Here is a 19,596-nt window from a genome sequence, read left to right on the forward strand (position 1 = left end):
CAAGTAGCAGAGCCTCTTGGGCCTCTCTTTTCCTCTGGGCCTCACTTGAAATTGTTAGACCCCTGACTGCTAAATAAATTGGCATAGTAGTCTCAATGTAGCAAACTTTCCAAATCCAAAGGACCCATCAAACATGTGTACCTTGCTTAGCAATGAGGAGTATAAGGTGCAATAACCTGTTCTTTACATCAGAAGGAACATCCCAGCACGCCTCAGACCTAGAACCTTTACCTATGTAGCAGGCTCCTAAATCTTTGTAGACTTTATTTCCTTATCCTCTGGCATATATGTGTCTTTTAAAAAATATATTTCTTTATTTGGCTGCACTGGGTCTTAATTGCAGCATGTGGACTCTTAGTTGCCCCATATGGGATCTAGTTTCCCAGTCAGGGGTCAAACCCAGGCCCCCTGAATTGGGAGTACGGAGTCTCAGCCAGAGGACCACCAGGGAAGTCCCACGTATGTGCCTTATTAGGATATTCAGAGTAACACCATATTTCTGTTTACCAGGTCCAAGTAACATGATGTCATCAACGTAGTAGACCAAAGTGATGTTCTGCAGAAGGTCAAGATGATGAGGTCTTTGTAGACTACACTGTGACAGAGAGCAGGACAGTTACCATCATCTCAAGGCATTCCCATGAATATGACTGCTCTTCCCGTATACATCAGAAATGCTCTTGCTTCTCCTTACTAATGGGGATTGAAAAGAGCACGTGGACAGATCTAACATGATCCAAATGGTTTTCGCAGATACTTAATACAGGTGGATTCAATGGGGGCTAATTATAGCCCCCATTAGGGAGCCATCACCTCTGTATCCTTTAAGTCTTTCATGGAGATATTAACTTCTGAGCCCAAGTAAATTGCCAACCTACAGATTTAGGAACTAAATAAGCAGTTCTAGTTTTAAGCTACTAAATTTGGGACACGGTTGTCATGTAGCAAAAGCTGCACTGGATATGCAGGCTGGGAATGTAAAGAGCAATCTCAACAGGGCATATAGATTTAGGAGACAGAAGATGGGAACCGAAGTCAAGGCAGTAGGTGAGACTATCCTGAGAAGTCATGTAGAGTAAGAACAGCTTGAGACCCCTAGAGTCAACATTACCAAACTAAGTTCAGTGATTCCTACCTCAGAAAATGGCACCATCATGACTTCCCTGGTGGTCCAGTTGCTAAGACTCCAAGCTCCCAACACAAGGGGCTTGGGTTCAATCCCCGCTTGGCGAACTAAGATCCCACAGGCCCTAACTAAGAGTTCAAATGTCACAACTAAAGATCCCATATGCTGTAACTAAGATCTGGTGCAGCCAAATAAACAAATATAAATAAATATTTTTTAAAAATAGCACCATATACACAGGCACCAAGCTGGACTTCATGCCTTTCATGACCTGGCCCCACCAACGTCAACTCTCTCCTGCAGGCACCTTATACTCCAGCAAAACAGACTACCTGATGCTTTTCACATGTGCTATGTATTCTTTCCTTTCAACACCGTGTGACTTTGTCCATGTGTTTTCTTCTATCAGGAATATTCTCTCTAGTCCCATTCTCATATATTTACCTGCCATTTTACCCTCATAGGTCACGACTTCTGGGCAGCCTTCCCTGACAATCCCTGAGCAGAAGGTAGATGCTCCTCATCCCAAATCATGGAACACACATCATAGAGATGATTGCTTTATCTCTGCCAGCCCTTCACATCCTCCCCACCTGCCGCTGTGACCCTGAAGGGCGTGGACTGTGCCTTTTATGTTTATTTATAATCAAGAACAGAGTGTCTCTCTGGGAACAAATAAATCTAAACAGCATTCTGCTTAGTGTGAGGAGAGTTCAGAATGGCCAGTCTGTGAGAATGACAAGTCTGATGATTTTTTTCCTCTCTTTTTTCTCTAGAGTAAATAGCAATCACTGTTTATGGTTAATGTAACACTCATCCTCAAACCACTTTCCCTTTGTCTCGTTAACTATAGAGGCTGAAAAACCTCAATTGTTTTCTCAGGCTTCTTTATATTTAGCATGGCTAATATGGTAAAGCAAAAGTCTACCAGAGGCTTCCGGGGAAGTTTTTGCTTTTCTGATCAAAAGGACACATGAGCTGGCTTCATTTCTACCACCCATCTTCTTGCTGAGAATATAGTGGTGAAGCCTGAGACTTTGTCAGCCACCTTGCACCATGAGGCAACCAGCCAGCCCATTTTGGGGGATGGAGTGAGAAGCCGCCATGAGTCTGAGCTTTTGATGGCATCTTAGAAGCACTGGCCCCAGTCTTGGACTGCCTGCCTCCAGACCTCTCCATATGAGAGATAATTAAGTAATCTGATTGCTTAAGACACCGGCTTGTCGGGTGTTCTGTGGTAGAGCAGAAAGCAGTCCTAACTGAGACATAATACACAGAGCAGCAGGAACTAACTGACAGAAGAGAACTCCGAGTCAAGGTGGTGCTGGAACCAGTGTTAAAGATAAACCTATCAACTAAGGAATGCAGAGGGTGGTTGTTTTTCAGCTCAGCTCCTGGTTCTGTGGGGGAGTCTTGGAAACAAGAGATGTAGCCTCTGTTCTTAAAGTATTTACCGTCAAGTGGGAGGCAGTGATGAAATACCACACTGAACAGCATGCAGTCAAGAGCCAGATCTTTATAAAGCTCAGAGGAGAGGAGGCTTAGTGAAGGGGAAGTGGTTCAGAAGGGGAAGGTTTCCTGGAGGCTGAAGGGCTTGAACCTCAGAAGATCATTGGGATTTGGTGACATCATTAGCCCGTCCGTGACCTGCGCTGCCAGGAGTGAGGATGCTGTAGCGGGAAACCTGATGACAAGGCCCCCTGCTCCCTGCCCCCCACCCCACCCCTGGCCTTCTGGTTCTCCATACAAGGGGTTTAGGAAGACGCTTCTCTCCCTCTCAGATTGATTTATTTAACATGTATTTATTGAGACTTTGGGCTCCCCTGGTAGCTCAGCTGGTAAAGAATTCGCCTGCAAAGCAGAAGACCCTGGTTCAATTCCTGGTTCTGGAAGATTCCCGGAGAAGGAATAGGCTACCCACTCTAGTATTCTTGGGCTTCCCTGATAGTAAAGAATCCACCTGCAATGCGGGAGACCTGGTTTCCATCCTAGGTTGGGAAGATCCCCTGGAGGAGGGCACAGCAACCCACTCAAGTATTTTTGCCTGGAGAATCCTCATGGACAGAGGAGCCTGGTAGGCTACAGATCATGGGGTCACAAATGAACGACTAGGCACACTGAGCCTTTACCATGGATGAGGAACAGTCTCAGGTGCTACGGAATCACCTGTGAGCAGCACACATACAGAACCTGACCCCAGAGGGTTTCTGTTCCAGTGAGGCAGGCAGGTGACAAGGAAGCACTCAGGGCTGGAGGGGCGGGCTGAACAAACTCAGTCCCTTCTTTTAGGCCTCTGCCTCTCCAGATTGGTTACACTTCTGGTTCCTTGGCCCAAGTGACTCATTTGGCAATCCTGCTTCCTGGAGGAAATACTAGCCAGGGAGGACGGCCCCATGGGAGCTTCTGTGGGGCCTCTGTGCCCAGACCGCCCCTGTGTTGCTGCAGCCTGCAAGCCTCCGCCATTCCTTTCTATCTCTCTTTCTTTTCTTGCCAGAACTATCTTATTTATTACAAAGATACACCATGAAGAACAGACCTGACCATACACTGAAACCTGGAAAGGTCCATGCCAAAATGTACAATACCATACATTAAAGTGCAATTCTTTTCTTCCAACCAAGCAAATCACCCTGCACCCCCACCACCACCTCCTTTTCTGGGGTTTTGTTTGTTGGCTTGGTGTTTTGAACCTGTCACATGGTATCTGTTCCCTGCCCCCTGAATTGGAAGTGCAGAGTCCCAACCACTGGACTGCCAGGGAAGTCTCATTTTTTTGTTTTTGCTTTTTAGTTTTTTGCCCACCTCCCTTTCTACATCACATGTATATCATGTGCTGGAGCTCAGCTTCTTACCTCCTCATTCTTCCTGACAGGCTATGCCATCACCCCAGCCAACACAGTCTGGCCACACCACCTTGCTTCCCAGGGAAAAGCAGTGATCCTGCCCTCAACCTAAGGGGCCCCTCACTTCCTCCTCTCCCTGGGAAGCCCTCCTACTCCTCCAGAGCCGAGTGATCACACAGTCGATCATCCCAAACTGGGACACGGTGAAGCAAGAAAGGAGGCACAGTGGACAATCACATCGAAAACAGGCAAACCAAGACCTGTGTGGACCTTTCCAGAGGAGGTCAGGTGCCCCAGAATGCCTCTTTGGGGAATGGTGAGGGAAAAGACAGACTGTTCTGTGGAGCATCTGGGAAACATCAACAGAGTTTCACAAAAACAAAATGAAACTAAAAATTTCACATTCAAACGATTTTGAGAAACTCTGAGTTAACCCAAGATTAGTAGGTAGGAGTATTCTTGCCTGGAGAATTCCATGGACAGAGGAGCCTGGCAGGCTATAGTCCATGGGGTCACAAAGAGTCAGACACGACTGAGCAACCCACACTTTACACTTACAATATGTATTGGTAAGAATGCAACATGCCAGTATTCCAAGCTGATTTGACCATGGAATTCTTGTGCAGAGAGCATCTCATGGAAGTCACTTACCTTCAGAAACATTGAAACCTAGGCAAATGGAATTGTTACCAGATTATGTCTTATCTCTGTCCTAGTATTTAGTATTAAGATAGGAAATCACCAGGATAGAGACCAGCTCATTCTCAGGTCTGCCTCTTTCCATCTGGGTAGTATTTTGCACCAGGATGATTTTGGCTGCAAGTATTGTCACCCTGCTTATTTAACTTATATGCAGAATACATCATGAGAAACGCTGGGCTGGAAGAAGCACAAGCTGGAATCAAGATTTCCGGGAGAAATATCAATAACCTCAGATATGCAGATGACACCACACTTATGGCAGAAAGTGAAGAGGAACTAAAGAGCCTCTTGATGAAAGTGAAAGAGGAGAGTGAAAAAGTTGGCTTGAAGCTCAACATTCAGAAAACTAAGATTATGGCATCTGGTCCCATCACTTCATGGGAAATAGATGGGGAAACAGTGGAAACAGTGTCAGACTTTACTTTTTTGGGCTCCAAAATCACTGCAGATGGTGACTGCAGCCATGAAATTAAAAGACGCTTACTCCTTGGAAGCAAAGTTATGACCAACCTAGACAACATATTAAAAAGCAGACACATTACTTTGCCGACAAAGGTCCGTCTAGTCAAGGCTATGGTTTTTCCAGTGGTTATGTATAGATGTGAGAGTTGGACTGTGAAGAAAGCTGAGCACCAAAGAACTGATGCTTTTGAACTGTGGTGTTGGAGAAGACTCTTGAGAGTCCCTTGTACTGCAAGGATATCCAACCAGTCCATTCTAAAGGAGATCAGTCCTGGGTGTTCATTGGAAGGACTGATGCTAAAGCTGAAACTCCAATACTTTGGCCACCTCATGGGAAGAGTTGACTCATTGGAAAAGACCCTGATGCTGGGAGGGATTGGGGGCAGGAGGCGAAGGGGATGACAGAGAATGAGATGGCTGGATGGCATCACCAACTCGATGGACATGAGTTTGGGTAACTCTGGGAGTTGGTGATGGGCAGAGAGGCCTGGCATGCTGTGGTTCATGGGGTCGCAGAGTCAGACACGACTGAGCAACTGAACTGAACTGAACAGATATCAGTGGACATTGTAGTTTATCACTCTCATAGCAACAACTCCTGAGCTAAGCATTTCCAGCCCAGCAGTGTCCTCAAGGACCCAGGTGTTTTCCATATCTTCTCCCTGCCATCTTCAGCATATTGCTTATCTTCTTTCGTGGTCACAGGATGGCCACAGCAACCCCAAGCATAGCACATAGAAACAAAAACACCCAGGAAAGAAGGGTGTGTCCTCCCACATATGCCTTAAACATTTATTCTTAGCAAATAGAGTTTTCCAGATGCCCCACCTCTCTCTCCCTCCCTCTCCCCGCACCACTCCCCCACCTCACCCCCACACCTATAGAAGTTTCCTCCTCAGGTCTCAGTGGCCAAGCAGGCTGACCAACCAACCCAGTCTGCCCAGGACTGATGTGTTTCCTGGGAATCAGCATTAATAATACTAAAACCAGGACATTCCAGGGAAACTTGAAGGGAGTTCACACCTGGGTCGAAATGGACCCTATGACTGCCTAAATCAATGACTGGATAGGGGAGTGGATTTACAGGATTACTTTGGACTAATCAGGATTTACACCCTGAGACAAGAGAGGAAGCCAGCTTTCCTGAGGGTGGAAAGATGAAACCTACTTCCTTATACTGATAATTCTCTCCTTGTGATGCTGTGGGAAGGATTAGACAGAATGACATGACGACAGTGCCTTACACAGAGAACCAATAATAGCATCTTTTCATTAAGCACTTATTGTATGTCAAGCACTGTGCTAAAAGCATTACATGTGTAGTCACCACATCCATACACCTTTCTAGGAGATAGGGACATAAATCCCATTTTACAGAGGTTTCTGAGTCACCAAAGAGTTTAAGTGATTTGCCCAAGGTCATACAACTGACAAAGCTTACAGTCAGGTCTTGAAGCCAAATCTGTCTAACCTGATGGCCATCTTAATCTCTCCACCCCACTGCCTGGTAGAGCTGTGCACCCAATGCTAATTTTCCTTCCCTTTAATCTCCAGCACCTGGCACAGGGCCCAGCAAACAGCAAGAACATTAAATATTTTTTTAATAAGTAAATGGTAACAGCTGACATCCCTCAACCATAGAGGTTTACAAAGAATTTTTTCCTGAATTTAGGATTTTCTTCTTCAAATCCAGTCCTCTTGCAGAGATCCGCCTCCCAGCAAATGGCACCACCATCTCTCTATCCGCACAACCAAAAGAGTAGAAGTCACCATCAATCCATCTCTCTCCATCCCACACATCATATCCAACCCATCTCCAAGGCTGTCTCTCAGACCTATGCATTTCTGTCCATCCTCTGTTAGTGTCATGTTCTTACCTGAACTGCTGTAAGAGCTCCCTCACTGTTTTGCACTGAAGCTATCCTCTGAGCATTTCCCCATGCCGCAGCCAGAGTGGGTGCCTCCATTTCCCACCAGGTTGCCTGCCTACTGAAAACCCTTAATGCTTATTCACTGGGGACAAAGCCCAAACTCCCTGACACAGCATGGCCTCTGCTTGCCTCCCTCACCTGGGCTTACACATGATCCCCTTCCCTCTCATAACCCCCCAACCACCACCTCCACTGGCCTTGTTGAAGCCTCTCCTTCTTGTGTGTTTCCTCTAGCCATGGGATCTCTGCTCACACTGCTCCCTTCCTCTGTGGCTAGTTAACTGTTACTCACCTGAGGTCTTAGCCCAGCCTCCTTTTTGTTAAGACCCCACTGACCATCGTGACTAGGTCAAATCCCACCCCACCCCTCCCTTCAGAGCAGCATCTACTTTTCCTTAATGGCCCGGTTGACACTCTTACAGGTCCACATTTGCTTGTGAATTTGTTAACAAATCAGAGTCCTTGGACTCTTTAATCAGTAGAATTAATGGGAGGCCAGACGAGGAATTCAAGCAAGGCTTGGTTGGGACCTATGCTACAGCACAATGGATCAAAAATAATAACAGGTGTTCTTGCTCGCTCTCCAAGGAGTGAAGGGCTATTCCTTAAATGGGGTGAGGGTAGGGGCGGGCTCAGGGGTGGGCCAGAGGAGTGACTTTGAGGTGGTCTACCCACCCCCTTAGGAGAAGGCAATGCCAAGCCACTCCAGTACTCTTGCCTAGAAAATCCCATGGATGGAGGAGCCTGGTAGGCTGCAGTCCGTGGGGTCGCTAAGGGTCGGACACGACTGAGCGACTTCACTTTCACTTTTCACTTTCACACATTGGAGAAGGAAATGGCAACCCACTCCAGTGTTCTTGCCTGGAGAATCCCAGGGACGGGGGAGCCTGGTGGGCTGCCGTCTATGGGGTCACACAGAGTCGGACACGACTGAAGTGACTTAGCAGCAGTAGCAGCAGCAGCCCACCCCCTTGGTGGTGCTGTGTGCAGGGATCATAGTGGAGTTCCTGCTTTAGCTCCTGGCACCTCCCAGCTGGCAGCTGGTTTGTGGCTTTTTTGTAGCTTGTTCTTCCTAATTGCCCCAACTGCACTGCTTGTAGTTACTTTTAGTCCCTTATATTTTCCTTGTGTTCTGTTGTTCAAGGAGAACTTTATCCAGGTGCAAGCACTCCAGTAAAGGGTCCCAGGCCCCAGCCTATCTCAGTTTGATTGACTAGCCCTCTACAAGCTTGTTGTCTGGTTCTGTTACTCTCTCTGCAGCCTTTCCAATGCCCAGCCAGGGATGGCACATAGTCTGTTTTCAACAAATGTGTGCTTGTTTAATTAATTAGTTGATTAATCAACAAAAAATGTTTCACCCTCGTTACTGTGAGATCCCTTAGGGAAAGGCCTTGTCTTAAATTTTCTGTATCCCCTGACTCCTGGCATCCAGCACAGGGCTGGGCAAGTGTGTACCGAACACTCTGAGCGATTGTGACCACATGGCTTACAGGGACCGGGAGTGCTTATCAGAAACAACCTTAAGGGAGTGAGGCAAGCAGGACAGGCGAGGAGAAAGAACTGAGGACAGATGTGTCTAAAGGGACCCAGGCCTTAGCCTGGTACAGAAGAAAGGGTCTGGAGCATAAATCATGGGCTGTACTGAAGAGCTGTCCCACTTTGAGGCAAGATGGTCAGGCCTTTGTGTGCATGTCCCAGAGAGTCTTCAGGGATTTGGTGTCCTGTCAGGTGGCCCCAAGACACAAAAGCTGGAAAATGATGGTCAGCTATGTCCCCTCCTCCCTCCAGTCCACCTGTCCCCTGTGAGCTGAGAAACCGTGCTCTCTGCCTCACCCATTGTATCTTTTCCTTGGGCTGCCACAACAAAGTACCATAAATGGGGAGGGTTCAAACAACAAAAATGTATTCTCTCATGATTCTAGAAGCTGGAAGTTGGAAAACACAGTGTTGGCAGGACCTTGCTCTCTCTAGAGGCTCTAGGGGTGGACTTCCCTTGTCTCTCTCCTGGCTTCTGTGGTTGCTGGCAATGCTTGCTGTTGCTCGGCTATGGCAGCATCACTCCAGTCTCTGCCTCTGTCTTCGCGTGGCCTTTCTCCTGTATGTCTCTATGTCCAATTTCTTTCTTCTCATAAGAACTTCATCCTAACTTAATCTCATCTGCAAAGACCCTCTCTCCAAATAAGATCATATTCAGAAGTACTGAGGGTTGGGATTTGAACACATATTTGAGGGGGACACAATTCAATATACTAACCCTGAAAGCCAGTTACCTCTTTCTAACTCCTTTTTTTAAATGGGGCTACGCCAGCACACAAGACCTTAGTTGCAGTATGCAGGATCTAGTTCCCTAACCAAGGATCGAATCTGGGTCTCCTGCATTGGGAGGGTGGAGGCTTAACCACTGGACCACCAGGGAAGTTCCACCTCTTTCAAACTCTTTTGAACGTGGCCTTTCTGGATTTGAGGCTGAAACTTTCTTCCTGGGACCACTCGCCTGACTGCTCAGTTCAGCTCAGTTGCTCAGTCATGTCCGACTCTTTGCAACCCCATGAACTGCAGCACACCAGGCTTCCCTGTCCATCACCAGCTCCCAGAGCCTACTCAAACTCATGAGATTGAGTCAGTGATGCCATCCAACCATCTCATCCTCTGTCATCCCCTTCTCCTCCCATCTTCAATCTTTCTCAGCATCAGGGTCTTTTCAAATGAGTCAGGTGACCAAAGTATTGGAGTTTCAGCTTCAGCATCAGTCCTTCCAATGAATATTCAGAACTGATTTCCTTTAGGATTGACTGGTTGGATCTCCTTGCAGTCCAAGGGACTCTCAAGAGTCTTCTCCAACAGCACAGTTCAAAAGCATCAGTGCTTCGGCACTAGGTTTTCTTTATAGTCCAGCTCTCACATCCATACATGACCATTGGAAAAACCACAGCTTTGACTAGATGGACTTTGGTTGGCAAAGTATGTGTCTGCTTTTTAATATGCTGTCTAGGTTGGTCATAACTTTTCTTCCAAGGAGCAAGCGTCTTCTAATTTCATGACTGCAGTCATCATCTGCAGTGATATTGGAGCCCAGAAAAATAAAGTCTGTTACTGTTGCTATTGTTTCTCCATCTATTCGTCATGAAGTGATGGGACCGGATGCCATGATCTTAGTTTTCTGAATGTTGAGTTTTAAGCCAACATTTTCACTCTGCTCTTTCACTTTCAAGAGGTTCTTTAGTTCTTCATTTTCTGCCATAAAGGTAGTATCATCTGCATATCTGAGGTTATTGATATTTCTCCCAGCAATCTTGATTCTAGCTTGTACTTCATCCAGCCCAGCATTTCTCATGATGTACTCTGCATATAAGTACATGTACGTTCTGTATGGTAATATACAGCCTTGACATACTCCTTTCCCTATTTGGAACTAGTCTGCTGTTCCATGTCCAGTTCTAACTGTTGCTTCTTGACCTGCATACAGATTTCTCAGGAGGCAGGTCAGGTGGTCTGGTATTCCCATCTCTTGAAGAATTTTCCACAGTTTGTGGTGATCCACAAAGTCAAAGGATTTGGTGTAGTCAATAAAACAGAAGTAGATTTTTTCTGGAACTCTTGCTTTTTGATGATCCAACGGATGTTGGCAATTTGATCTCTGGTTCCTCTGCCTTTTCTAAACCAGCCGGAATATCTGGAAGTTCATGGTTCATGTGCTATTGAAGCCTGGCTTGGAGAATTTTGAGCATTACTTTCCTAGTGTGTGAGATGAGTGCAATTGTACAGTAGTTTGAACATTCTTTGGCATTGCCTTTCTTTGGGATTGGAATGAAAACTGATCTTTTTCAGTCCTGCGGCCATTGCTGAGTTTTCAGATTTGCTGGCATATGGAGTGCAGCACTTTCACAGCATCATCTTTTAGGATTTGAAATAACTCAACTGGAATTCCATCACCTCCACTAGCTTTGTTTGTAGTGATGCTCCCTAAGGCCCACTTGACTTCGCATTACAGGGTGTCTGGCTCTAGGTGAATGATCACACCATTGTGGTTATCTGGGTCATGAAGATCTTTTTTGTACTGTTCTTCTGTGTATTCTTGCCACCTCCTCTTAATATCTTCTGCTTCTGTTAGGTCCATACCATTTCTGTCCTTTATTGTGCCCATCTCTGCATGAAATGTTTCCTTGGTATCTCCAATTTTCTTGAAGAGATCTCTAGTCTTTCCCATTCTGTTATTTTCCTCTATTTCTTTGCATTGATCACTGAGAAAGGCTTTCTTATCTCTCCTTGCTATTCTTTGGAACTCTGCATTCAAATGGGTATATCTTTCCTTTTCTTCTTTGCCTTTTGCGTCTTTTCTTTTCTCAGCTATTTGTAAGGCATTGTCAGACAACCATTTTGCCTTTTTGCACTTCTTTTTCTTGGAGATGGTCTTGATCAATGCCTCCTGTACAATGTCACAAACCTCCACCCATAGTTTTTTAGACACTCTATCACATCTAATCCCTTGAATCTATTTGTCATTTCCACTGTATAATCGTAAGGGATTTGATTTAGGTCATACCTGAATGGTCTAGTGGTTTTCCCTATTTTTTTCCATTTAAGTCTAAATTTGGCAATAAGGAGTTCATGATCTGAGCCACAGTCAGCTCCTGGTCTTGTTTTTGCTGACTGTATAGAGCTTCTTCATCTTTGGCTGCAAAGGATATAATCAATCTGATTTTGGTATTGACCATCTGGTGATGTCCATATGTAGAGTCCTCTCTTGTGTTGTTAGAAGAGGGTGTTTGCTATGACCAGTGTGTTCTCTTGGCAAAACTCCATTAACCTTTGACCTGCTTTGTTTTGTACTCCAAGGTCAATTTTGCCTGTTACTCCAGGTAACTCTTGACTTCCTACTTTTGCATTCCAGTCCCCTATAATGGAAAGGACATCTTAGAAGAATGGCTACTCCATTTCTTCTAAGGGGTTCTTGCCCACAGTAGTAGATATAATGGTCATCTGAGTTAAATTCACCCATTCCAGTCCATTTTAGTTCACTGATTCCTAGAATGTCGACATTCACTCTTGCCATCTCCTGTTTGACCACGACCAATTTGCCTTGATTCATGGACCTAACATTCCAGATTCCTATGCAATATTGCTCTTTACAGCATTGGACTTTACTTCCATCACCAGTCACATCCACAACTGGGTATTGTTTTTGCTTTGGCTCCATCTCTTCACTCTTTCTGGAGTTATTTTTCCACTGATCTCCAGTAGCATATTGGGCACCTACCAACCTGGGGAGTTCATCTTTCAGTGTCATACTTTTTGCCTTTTCATACTATTCATGGGGTTCTCAAGGAGAGAATACTGAAGTGGTTTGCCATTCCCTTCTCCAGTACAGCATGTTTTGTCAGAACTCTCTACCATGACCCATCCACCTTGGGTGGCCCTACACAGCATGGCTTAGTTTCATTGAGTTAGACAAGGCTATGGTCCATGTGATCAGATTGGTTAGATTTTTTTGTGATTGTGGTTTTCATTCTGTCTGCCCTCCGATGGAGAAGGATAAGAGGCATATGGAAGCTTCCTGATGGGAAGCTTCCTGATTGCTCAGCTTTCGTCAAAGATGAATTCATGCTCCTCATTCCCAGAAATCCACCCTGATAGAGCCCTGCAGTCTCACAGCTGACAGTTTTGACAGTGGGCAAAGGTTCTCCTGTCTTCTTTTCTCAGTTAAGCCTCACAACAGCCTCAGGAAGATTTACTCTTCTTCCCATTTTATAAATGAGGTCATTGAGACTCAGCGAAGGTAAGTGCCTCACACAGTCTCACAGGAGGGAACTGACAGAGCAGAGACTTGGTCCAGGTATGCCTGATGCCAGATACCACATCCCGTACCACCGTGCTCTACCCTTGGTGTTACTTCCCTTGCTTCCCTTGGTAGAACATCTGCCAGTCGCTGAGAGGGTCTGGGTAAACCCACCCAGCAACTTAGAAGAGTTGTTAAGAGATAGAAAGTACATAAAACTGGGGGCCTGGCTTTGATTGTTAAAAGGACCTAGGGCTAAGAAGTCACAGGTCTCCCGAAGAGATGAAAATAAAGTGCAGTTTGTGGTGACATTTCTTTAGGAGGAAATTTTCCATTGGTGATAGTTTTTAATTGACTTGATGATGGTATAATATAAATATTTTTCTCTGTCTTACTTCTGTATGCTTATGCTCAGTGAATGTTGTTTTGCGTCCTGGAGCCTGCTGGTGTTGTAGAAATCAGTTTGTTTTGATTGATGTTCAGCGCTGGTCACGCAAGCCTGATTCCACTATGAACATGATCTCCTCTTATCGGAAGTCTGACTGTTCGTCACGCCAGCATGGTTTTACTGAGAAGACTATATTCTTCAGTTGAATGTGATAACTCTTACATGCCCATGATCACTACTGAGATACCCCTCAAGATATGCAGGTCAGCCCCAGACCCATTAGAGGATGAAGTCTCTCAGGTTGGATTTTTAATGCCTAACATTTCCTGGATGGCTCAGTGGTAAAGAACCCGCCTGCTAATTGCAGAACGCCTGGATTCGATCCCTGGGTCAGGAAGATCCCCTGGAGTAGGAAATGGCAACTCACTCCAGTATCCTTGCCTGGGAAATTTCATGGACAGAGGAGCCTGGCAGGCTGCAGTCCATGGGGTTGCAAAAGAGTCAGACATGACTTAGTGACTAAACAACATTTCACTTAAGCCATCAATAAATTTTACTGAGTGCCTACTCTGTCTTAGGCTGTGTGTTAGGTACTAGTCACTCCCCTCCGAGAGCTCACTTTTTATTGGGGAAGATGGACGATCACAACCAATGGGACCAGTGCTTCAAGAACCATCAGTTGAGGTTCTTAGTTGTCTATACCATAAACTATACAGGATTAAGCAGAAGAGGGGAATCAGGTTCAATGCTACACAGCATTAAAAGTCAGTGCCAACGCAGCCAGCCAAAATGCCCATCCACATCAGGGGAATTTTCTGGTGAAAATATCACCATCTTGCCATCTGTTGCTTGGCACCTACATGAGGCGCTAGCTGTTAAAAACTCCTCCACAGATGTGCCCCAAGCACCCAGACACCCGCATCACAGACGCTTTCCAGGTGATCTTATCTACCTTCATGCAGCCATCGGTGCTCGTAATTTCCTCCCACCTCCACGTCTCATTGGGAACACCTTCATATAGGGCCCAGGTTACAGGGGAGACCTATGTGGAGTGTGGGAAATGTTACTTTAGTTTCCAAGGCTCTATAACACAGGAAAGCTATCTAGAAGGGATTGGGTAATTGGATGTTTATATTCAGGGAAGATATATGGACCAGTGAGCTGGGTCAGCACACACAGGCTTTGCCCAGGTGCAGATGAGCCAGTAGACACAGATACAAGTGTGAAGGTTGCTCCCTGAAGCTCCCCTACCTCCTCATACAGGTGCATTTGAAGCCTAATGGTCAGAGCAAGGAGAAAGAAACCTGCCAGGGCAGAGGAACCCTGGCTGCCCACTGGTCCTTCTTTATTCTGTTGGGCTAGAACTCATCTGTTAGGAAGATACTTACTATCATGGAGGGACTTCCTTCAGTGGTAAATCCAAATTCCTATTCTGATTTGCAGAAGTCCTAAACAATGAGATACTAAACTGTTCTGTATTAAAATGTCAGTATTGGGACATCTGGTGCTCCAACGGTTAAGACTCCACAGTTCCAATGTAGGGGCCACGGGTTCCATCCCTGGTCGGGGATCTAGATCCCACAAGCTGAGTGGCACTGCCAAAAAAAATTTTTTTTTTAATGTGCTGAGAGGCAAAATTTAGAGAGAAGAAGAAGTTTTTCCTTTTCATCAGTCACCAGACAAATGGTGGAAAGTCTTGATTCCAGGTAGGGATGTTGGTCAGGACAGATCCTTGGTTACAGATTAGGAGCTAAGGAGAGAGACCACCACTGGCTACCCTTCTCTCCTGATGAGGAGTGAATTTGAAGACCAAGGACAAGAATCTAATGGTTGATTAAAAATATTTTCCCCACTGCTGCATCATTCTTTCTTTTTATTCCAGGATTTCAGTAAAAATTTCTAGAACGTTCTTAGCATGCATTGAATTATGAGAAATGACTTATCACACTTGATGAGGATTGAACTGAAGAAAGGAAAAATCATCATGGATTCAAGACACATTATGAATCTCAAGTAGACTATATATAAAGAAAACCATACCTAAGCACATTGCAGTAAAACTGCTGAAAAACAAAAACAAAGATATTCTAAAAAGCAGCCAGAGAAAGAGATGCATTACTTTCAAAGACACAGTAAGACTGATAGCTGATTTGTCAGCTGTAACATTGTCAGAAATAATGAAAGTCAGAAAGAGAACAGAATGTTATCTTCAAAGTGCTAAAAGAAAATTCCACCTAACCTAGAATTCAATATCTTCAAAAACACCCTTCAAGGGAATTCCCTGGCTATCTAGTGGTTAGAACTCCACATGTTCACTGCTGAGGGTGTGGATTCAATCCCTGGTCAGGGAACTACAATTCCACAAACTGCAAAGCAAGGCCAAGAAAGAAAGAAAGAAAGAAAAATCCTCCAAGAATAAAGGGGGAGGGGGAGGAAAAATGAAGACATTGTTAAACTAATAAAAACCAGGAGAACTCATCTCAGCAGACCTACTCTAAAGGAAGTAGAATATTTTCACATAGAAAGGAATGGTCTCAGTTGTGAGCTAGAAGCTATATATATCAACAATAGAGGTAGACGGAGATATGCATACAATGGAGTACTCAATATATACACATACACAAGAATAGTCATGGGATTCCTTTTTTTAATTTTTATTTTGTCTGCACTGGGTCTTCCTTGCTGTGGGCAGGCTTTCTCTAGTTGCAGTGTGCAGGCTTCTCACTGCAGCGGCTTCTCTCGCTGTGGAGCACAGGCTCTAGGGCTTGCCGGCTCAGGCATTGCGGCTCTCGGGCCCTAGAGCCTGGGCTCAGTAGCTGCAGCACATGGGCTCAGTTGCCCTGCCGCATGTTGAATCTTCCTGGACCAGGGATCGACCCTGTCTCCTCTGCACTGGCAGGCAGATTCTTAACCACTGAATCACCAGTGAAGTCCAGGATCAGTGTTTCTAATTGCCAAGACATTCATATCCAAATGTCTATCAAGGGACTTCCCTTGTGGTCCAGTGGTTAATATTCAGAGCTTCCAATACAAGGGGCCCGGGTTTGATCTTTGGGCAGGAAACTAAGATTCCACATGCCATGCGGTACTGCCAGTAATAATAATGATGTCTGTCAAAATTCCGACATGGTGTTCTATATGGCAAGGAAAGTTATAAAACAGACTTACACGCTCATCAATGACAGACTAATAAAGACTAGATTTAGCTTCCTGCTTGAAATAACAACAAAACTGGACAAAATGTATTAAAGAAAGGTTTTCAAGGCATTGGTTATCAGGTAATGATTGGGATCCTAAGGGGCAGAAGGCACATGTATACACTACCACTGCGCACACTGCCTGGAGAGGCCACCATGCAGGCAGGATGAGCCCTGGAAGTCCCCTTAAGGAGATGCAGCTGTGAGTCTGAAGAGGCTGGTTGGCAAGAGTTTTCAGGGTGGAGTACCAGAGATGAAAGAGATGCAGAGGGATAGTTCTAGAGAATTTCAGAGGGCCTCCCTCATTGTTCAACTGAGTTTTGATTCATGCATGCATTGGAATCCTGACTGCCACCGTCTATCAATCAACACACCTGTTTTGAGCTCCTGTGTGTACTCAGTCCCTCAGTCATGTCCGGCTCTTTGTGATCCCCATGGACTGTAGACTGCCAGGCTCCTCTGTCCGTGGAATTTCCCAGGCAAGGATACCTTAGTGGGTTGCTAGTTCCTAATTCAGGGATCTTCCCAACCCAGGGAGGGAACCCACACCTCTTGAGTCTCCTGCATTGACAGGCAGATTCTTTACTACTGTGCCACCTGGGATGCCTACACTGAGGAGGGATGTGGGAAACCAAAGCTGAGGCAGATCTGTTCCTGCCCTTACCAGGCTTCCTGTCTAACTGAGGAGAGAAACTACACGCACCCAGAAGGCACACACCGCCAGGGAAGTCTCAGCTGAGAGCCAGAAGAAAGGTTCAGGAGGCAAATGTGAAGAGAAAAGAGGGTCAGCGATTCTAACCCACACCATCCCCTCCCCAACCCTGTCGCCAGCCCAGGGCTGATGCGCGGGCAGTGATGTGGGAGACACAGACCAGCTCTCCAGGTCTCGTCTGAAACGTGAGTTCTAGGTGGGACCTGAAGAAGCAAAGACTGCCATCCCTGGGAAAGGTGGTGGGGAGCCCCGGGCCATGAAGTGGGAGCCGGTGCCCGTCTCTATGCTACCTGTGGATCTCTGTGTGGACTTAGAGGTCCCTGCCATTTCCCGGTCCCAGTTTCCTCATCTGACCCTGGGGAGCTAAGCTGGTTTTACTCTGAGGGAGGCTCCCATCAGCTGGGCTTCTGGCCTTAGTTTCTCTTGCCCACAAAGGGGACAATGATCCTGTCCATCCTTGGGATAGCCCCGCAATCAAGAGATTGTTCTTTCCCTCCAGCTACTGCCAAGAGAAGATGAAGAAGCCCCAGGAGTTTGTGCAGAAGTGAGGGGACAGGCAATGATTCACTGTCCAGGGCAACAGGCCTGAGGCGAGTGCTTTCTGCCAACCCAGCACCTCACTTTTACCTCTCCCCAACTCCCATCCCACTGCACCCCAGGCTATTTTTGCTAGTTCCCAGAATCCCATGCTTCCCGTTTCCTACTCAGTCCTATGGCTTCTCCAGGGATGATTTAGGAATGGAGGGTGGCAGCCATCTTGTCAGGGAGTAGCAACACCTTCTTTCTCGGGTCTACCCCGCCAATCTTCAAACTTGAGGGTGTACTTCCCATCTGGTAGGGACCCGTCCTAGCACGCCCTAAGAGAACAATCTGGCTGTGCCATCTATAAGCAGATTTCACTCACACAACATACCCTCCTGTACCCTGAAGGCCTCCAGAGAAGTCATCACCCCAGAGAGCGCGCGGACAGGAGTGAGGTTAGCTCCCATCACACACCTGCCACGTGCCCTTCTCAGACCTCCGGGGAGGTGAGGCCAGCGGGGGTTCGGCGCCACCTGGTGGCCGTAAGCTGCGCCACACGCCACCAGCCCCTTGACGCCCTTTCTCGTGCCCCACCCGCCCCCGAGACACACAGGCACACTGATCCCGAACTCTTCTCTGGGGCCCCAATCCACTTGCTCACCACTCCTTCCCGCCACAGTCCTGAGGAGGCAGACGGAGACCCTGCGCTCCTGAATCTCCTTCCTCTATCCCAGAGAAAGAGCTCTTGGAGAGGAGTCAGGTTCGCATCCCAACCTTGGCTGATTACTTAACCTCCTGGACTTCACCTTTCTAGTCTGCAGAATGAGACAATAGTGTCTACGCCCAGAATCGTGGAGTTTCCTGTAAAATGAAACCATTAAGTTGGGAGGACAGGGCAGTTGCCAGAAGCCCTGGGGGGGGCCTAGGCTTGTATTCTCCAACTGGATGAGGACTGCCCGCAGTCTCTGCAGAAGCAGGGTCCTCCTCCCGTTCCTTCTCCGGCCCCCACTCCTGGCAGCCCCCAAACAGCTGCCCCGCCCATCCTCCCCGGGGACTCACTTCCTGCCAGAGGCTCCACCCAACACCTGGTAGCCCGGGAGGGTGGCGCCTGAGCAGCTGCCCAGGGCTGTTCAAGAGCAGGTTCCTTTTCCAGGGCACTTGCCAATCCAGCTTCCACCCCGATCCAATAGAGCGCAAGTTCTGTGAGTCCAAAGCGTCTTGAACTCCTCCTCCTTCGCCCAGCCTAGGGCACTGAGCATCCACTTTACGATGATCCCCTCCCAACCGCTCTATTGCAGTCCTTGCTTTGCCTTCTTGCAGGACCTTCTAAAATGTACGCCTGAGCCCCCATTCCCTCGAGCCCACAAAGTCAAGCCAAACTCCGCAGTTGGACATTCATGGCCCCCCGATCTGGCCTTAGCTCTCTCCATTCTCGTGTGTCAGCCACTCTCCTTCTCTGAGCAGCAGCGTTTGTAGGAGCAGTTCCTTCTCCCAGGAGTGCCTTGCCCCCTTTGCCCACAGGAAAACCCCTGCTCATCTTCCAAACCTCGCTGTGGTTTTCTCAGGACCCTGCCTGGGGCCATAGGTATCATGGCCTGTGTCTCCCCTGCCAGGCTGTTAGACCCTCCAGAACAGGGTCGAGGATGAATTTAGCTCTGGGCTTCAGCATAGGGTCCTGCAGTGCAGGAGAAGATATCTGTGAGTTGTTTAATTTGGAGGCAAGGAGGGATGTGTCACAGCATGGGCCTTGAACAGAATATCCACAAGGGAGGGCAGGCACAGGGGGAAGGGGAGGAAGGCTCAGAGGTGGGTACTTAGGTTGTGCTTCCACTTTGCCCAACGGCCTGTGGAAGAGGACACACACACACACTCAGGGTTGAGGGTCATAGGCACCTGTGTTAGCCCACACCAACGCTGGTGTCAGCTGGGCACAATTA

At 46.9% G+C, this 19,596-nt stretch overlaps 1 long non-coding RNA gene across 1 annotated transcript in view; it reads right to left on the minus strand.

The window, feature by feature from the left end:
• The window catches only part of LOC129554021 (uncharacterized), a 37,888-nt gene extending 19,462 nt beyond the window's left edge, over positions 1-18,426 (minus strand). The window contains exon 1 of the long non-coding RNA XR_008685550.2: positions 18,321-18,426. This is a non-coding gene — a long non-coding RNA (uncharacterized LOC129554021). The remainder of the gene's footprint in view (positions 1-18,320) is intronic.
• Positions 18,427-19,596: the final 1,170 nt, after the last annotated feature.

Source organism: Moschus berezovskii, chromosome 14, assembly GCF_049115385.1.
Source record: "Moschus berezovskii isolate FMDL1 chromosome 14, NW_MosBer_1.0, whole genome shotgun sequence".
Taxonomy (NCBI): Eukaryota; Metazoa; Chordata; class Mammalia; order Artiodactyla; family Moschidae; genus Moschus; species Moschus berezovskii.